The following is a 6,000-nucleotide window of genomic DNA, read 5'->3' as shown; positions in this document are numbered from 1 at the left end:
TTAGTGCTCTCCACACAGGATAACGCCCCCTCTTAGTGCCCTCCACACAGGATAACGCCCCCTCTCTGTGCCCCCCACACAGGATAACGCCCCCTCTTAGTGCTCTCCACACAGGATAACGCCCCCTCTTAGTGCTCTCCACACAGGATAACGCCCCCCCTCAGTGCCCTCCACACAGAATAACACCCCCCTCAGTGCCCCCACACAGGATAACGCCCCCCTCAGTGCCCCCATACAGGATAACGCCCCCCTCAGTGCCCCCACACAGGATAACGCCCCCTCAGTGCCCCCACACAGGATAACCCCCCCCCCTCAGTGCCCCCACACAGGATAACGCCCCCCTCAGTGCCCCCAAAGAGGATAACGCCCCCTCTTAGTGCCCTCCACACAGGATAACGCCCCTCTTAGTGCTCTCCACACAGGATAACGCCCCCTCTTAGTGCCCTCCACACAGGATAACACCCCCTCTTAGTGCTCTCCACACAGGATAACGCCCCCTCTTAGTGCCCTCCACACAGGATAATGCCCCCTCTTAGTGCCCTCCACACAGGGTAACGCTCCCTCTCTGTGCCCCCCACACAGGATAACGCCCCCTCTTAGTGCTCTCCACACAGGATAACGCCCCCTCTTAGTGCCCTCCACACAGGATAACGCCCCCTCTCTGTGTCCCCCACACAGGATAACGCCCCCTCTTAGTGCTATCCATACAGGATAACGCCCCCTCTTCGTGCCCCCACACAGGACAACGCCCCCCTCTTAGTGCTCTCCATACAGGATAACGCCCCCTCTTTGTGCTCTCCACACAGGATAACGCCCCCTCTTCATGCCCCCACACAGGACAACGCCCCCTCTTAGTGCTCTCCATACAGGATAACGCCCCCTCTTTGTGCTCTCCACACAGGATAACGCCCCCTCTCAGTGCTCTCCATACAGGATAACGCCCCCTCTCTGTGTCCCCCACACAGGATAACTCCCCTCTCTGTGTCCACCACACAGGATAACGCCCCCTCTCTGTGTCCCCCACACAGGATAACGCCCCCTCTTAGTGCTCTCCACACAGGATAACGCCCCCTCTTAGTGCTCTCCACACAGGATAACGCCCCCTCTCTGTGTCCCCCATACAGGATAACGCCCCCTCTCTGTGTCCCCCACACAGGATAACGCCCCTCCTAGTGCCCTCACACAGGATAACGCCCCCTCTTAGTGCTCTCCACACAGGATAACGCCCCCCTCTTAGTGCTCTCCACACAGGATAACGCCCCCTCTTAGTGCTCTCCACACAGGATAACGCCCCCTCTTAGTGCTCTCCACAAACTAGGATAACGCCCCCTCTTAGTGCTCTCCACACAGGATAACGCCCCCTCTTAGTGCTCTCCACACAGGATAACGCCCCCTCTTAGTGCCCCTCACACAGGATAACGCCCCCTCTCTGTGTCCCCCACACAGGATAACGCCCCCTTTTAGTGCTCTCCACACAGTATAACGCCCCCTCTCTGTGTCCCCCACACAGGATAACGCCCCATCTCTGTGTCCCCCACACAGGATAACGCCCCCTTTTAGTGCTCTCCACACAGTATAACGCCCCCTCTCTGTGTCCCCCACACAGGATAACGCCCCATCTCTGTGTCCCCCACACAGGATAACGCCCCCTCTCTGTGTCCCCCACACAGGATAACGCCCCCTCTTAGTGCCCTCCACACAGGATAACGCCCCCTCTTAGTGCTCTCCATACAGGATAACGCCCCCTCTTAGTGCTCTCCACACAGGATAACGCCCCCTCTTAGTGCCCCCACACAGGATAACGCCCCCTCTTAGTGCCCCCACACAGGATAACGCCCCCTCTCAGTGCCCCACACAGGATAACGCCCCCTCTCTGTGTCCCCCACACAGGATAACGCCCCCTCTCTGTGTCCCCCACACACGATAACGCCCCCTCTTAGTGCTCTCCACACAGGATAACGCCCCCTCTTAGTGCTCTCCACACAGGATAACGCCCCTCTTAGTGCCCTCCACACACGATAACGCCCCCTCTTAGTGCCCCACACAGGATAACGCCCCCTCTTAGTGCTCTCCACACAGTATAACCGCCCCCTCTCTGTGTCCCCCACACAGGAATAACGCCCCCTCTCTGTGTCCCCCACACAGGATAACGCCCCCTCTTAGTGCCCTCCACACAGGATAACGCCCCCTCTTAGTGCTCTCCACACAGGATAACGCCCCCTCTTAGTGCCCCCCACACAGGATAACGCTCTCCACACAGGATAACGCCCCCTCTTAGTGCTCTCCACACAGGATAACGCCCCCTCTTAGTGCTCTCCACACAGGATAACGCCCCCTCTTAGTGCTCTCCACACAGGATAACACCCCCTCTCTGTGTCCCCCACACAGGATAACGCCCCCTCTCTGTCCCCCACACAGGATAACGCCCCCTCTCTGTGTCCCCCCCACAGAATAACGCCCCCTCTCTGTGTCCCCCACACAGGATAACGCCCCCTCTCTGTGTCCCCCACACAGGATAACGCCCCCTCTTAGTGCCCTCCACACAGGATAACGCCCCCTCTTAGTGCTCTCCACACAGGATAACGCCCCCTCTCTGTGTCCCCCACACAGGATAACGCCCGCTCTCTGTGTCCCCCACACAGGATAACACCCCCTCTCTGTGTCCCCCACACAGGATAATGCCCCCTCTTAGTGCCCTAAACACAGGATAACGCCCCCTCTTAGTGCTCTCCACACATGATAACGCCCCCTCTCTGTGTCCCTCACACAGGATAATGCCCCCTCTTAGTGCCCTAAACACAGGATAACGCCCCCTCTTAGTGCTCTCCACACAGGATAACGCCCCCTCTCTGTGTCCCCCCCACAGAATAACGCCCCCTCTCTGTGTCCCCCACACAGGATAACGCCCCCTCTCTGTGTCCCCCACACAGGATAACGCCCCCCTCTCTGTGTCCCCCACACAGGATAACGCCCCCTCTCTGTGCCCCCCACACAGGATAACGCCCCCTCTTAGTGCGCTCCACACAGGATAACGCCCCCTCTTAGTGCTCTCCACACAGGATAACGCCCCCTCTCTGTGTCCCCCACACATGATAACGCCCCCTCTCTGTGTCCCCCACACAGGATAACGCCCCCTCTTAGTGCCCTCCACACAGGATAACGCCCCCTCTTAGTGCTCTCCACACAGGATAACGCCCCTCTTAGTGCCCCCCACACAGGATAACGCCCCCTCTTAGTGCTCTCCACACAGGATAACGCCCCCTCTTAGTGCTCTCCACACAGGATAACGCCCCCTCTCTGTGTCCCCCACACAGGATAACGCCCCATCTCTGTGTCCCCCACACAGGATAACGCCCCCTCTCTGTGTCCCCCACACAGGATAACGCCCCCTCTTAGTGCCCTCCACACAGGATAACGCCCCCTCTTAGTGCTCTCCACACAGGATAACGCCCCCTCTTAGTGCCCCCCACACAGGATAACGCCCCCTCTTAGTGCCCCCCACACAGGATAACGCCCCCTCTTAGTGCCCTCCACACAGGATAACGCCCCCTCTCTGTGTCCCCCACACAGGATAACGCCCCCTCTTAGTGCCCTAAACACAGGATAACGCCCCCTCTTAGTGCTCTCCACACAGGATAACGCCCCCTCTCTGTGTCCCCCAGACAGTATAACGCCCCCTCTCTGTGTCCCCCCCACAGAATAACGCCCCCTCTCTGTGTCCCCCACACAGGATAACGCCCCCTCTCTGTGTCCCCCACACAGGATAATGCCCCCTCTCTGTGTCCCCCACACAGGATAACGCCCCCTCTTAGTGCTCTCCACACAGGATAACGCCCCCTCTTAGTGCCCTCCACACAGGATAACGCCCCCTCTTAGTGCTCTCCACACAGGATAACGCCCCCTCTCTGTGTCCCCCACACAGGATAACGCCCCCTCTTAGTGCCCTCCACACAGGATAACGCCCCCTCTTAGTGCCCTCCACACAGGATAACGCCCCCCTCAGTGTCCCCACACAGGATAACGCCCCCTCTCTGTGTCCCCCACACAGTATAACGCCCCCTCTCTGTGTCCCCCCCACAGAATAACGCCCCCTCTCTGTGTCCCCCACACAGGATAACGCCCCCTCTCAGTGCCCCCACACAGGATAACGCCCCCTCTCTGTGTCCCCCATACAGGATAACGCCCCCTCTTAGTGCTCTCCACACAGGATAACGCCCCCTCTTAGTGCTCTCCACACAGGATAACGCCCCCTCTTAGTGCTCTCCACACAGAATAACGCCCCCTCTTAGTGCTCTCCACACAGGATAACGCCCCCTCTCTGTTCCCCCCACACAGGATAACGCCCCCTCTCTGTGTCCCCCACACAGGATAATGCCCCCTCTTAGTGCCCTCCACACAGGATAACGCCCCCTCTTACTGCTCTCCACACAGGATAACGCCTCCTCTCTGTGCCCCCCACACAGGATAACGCCCCCTCTCTGTGTCCCCCACACAGGATAACGCCCCCTCTCTGTGTCCCCCACACAGGATAACGCCCCCTCTCTGTGCCCCCCACACAGGATAACGCCCCCTCTCTGTGCCCCCCACACAAGATAACGCCCCCTCTTAGTGCTCCCCACACAGGATAACGCCCCCTCTTAGTGCTCTCCACACAGGATAACGCCCCCTCTTACTGCTCTCCACACAGGATAACGCCCCCTCTTACTGCTCTCCACACAGGATAACGCCCCCTCTTAGTGCCCCCACACAGGATAACGCCCCCTCTTAGTGCTCTCCACACAGGATAACACCCCCTCTTAGTGCCCCCACACAGGATAATGCCCCCTCTCTGTGTCCCCCACACAGGATAACGCCCCCTCTCTGTGCCCCCCACACAGGATAACGCCCCCTGTCTGTGCCCCCCACACAGGATAACGCCCCCTCTTAGTGCTCCCCACACAGGATAACGCCCCCTCTTACTGCTCTCCACACAGGATAACGCCCCCTCTTACTGCTCTCCACACAGGATAACGCCCCCTCTTACTGCTCTCCACACAGGATAACGCCCCCTCTTAGTGCCCCCACACAGGATAACGCCCCCTCTTAGTGCTCTCCACACAGGATAACGCCCCCTCTTAGTGCTCTCCACACAGGATAACGCCCCCTCTTACTGCTCTCCACACAGGATAACACCCCCTCTTAGTGCCCCCACACAGGATAACGCCCCCTCTTAGTGCTCTCCACACAGGATAACACCCCCTCTTAGTGCTCTCCACACAGGATAACGCCCCCTCTTAGTGCCCCCACACAGGATAACGCCCCCCTTCAGTGCCCCCACACAGGATAACGCCCCCTCTCTGTGCCCCCCACACAGGATAACGCCCCCTCTCTGTGTCCCCCACACAGGATAACGCCCCCTCTCTGTGTCCCCCACACAGGATAACGCCCCCTCTCTGTGCCCCCCACACAGGATAAAGCCCCCTTTGTGCTCCTGCAACGTAAAAGTTTCCGTTTTTGTTCTCCAACACAGTAATAATCCACATTTTATACCGTACACAAAGAAATAGTTGCCGCTCCTTCCAGCTCCCAGAAATAATGATCCCCCATTGTCCATCTACAAAGTTATAATGACCCCATTTGGACCCCATGGTAATACCACCCCCACATACCTTGTGTCCGCCACACCATAATACTGCCTAACTTGTGGCTACAAAACAATAAATCCTCATATTCATGGCCCCCGGTTTAGCGCCGGTCTCATAGGCACAGGCCTACACTGCCCACTCATTATACATGAGGCGCCATCTGTGAAATGTGGAGTCTGATTATTGCGTCTGACTAAACGATCATGACACATGCGAAAAGTGAAGACTTATCTGAGGAAGGAAGACGTCTGAACTACGTGGACAAGGTGTTGTCCCACTTAAGGCTCCATTCACACGTCCACAATTTCGTTCCGCATTGTGGACCCATTCATTTCACGATGTGCTGCCCGGATCCTGAATTGCGCATTTTCTATTA

Source organism: Bufo gargarizans, chromosome 9 (genome assembly GCF_014858855.1).
Source record: "Bufo gargarizans isolate SCDJY-AF-19 chromosome 9, ASM1485885v1, whole genome shotgun sequence".
Lineage (NCBI taxonomy): Eukaryota > Metazoa > Chordata > Amphibia > Anura > Bufonidae > Bufo > Bufo gargarizans.
Note: the sequence above shows the minus strand (reverse complement) of the source record.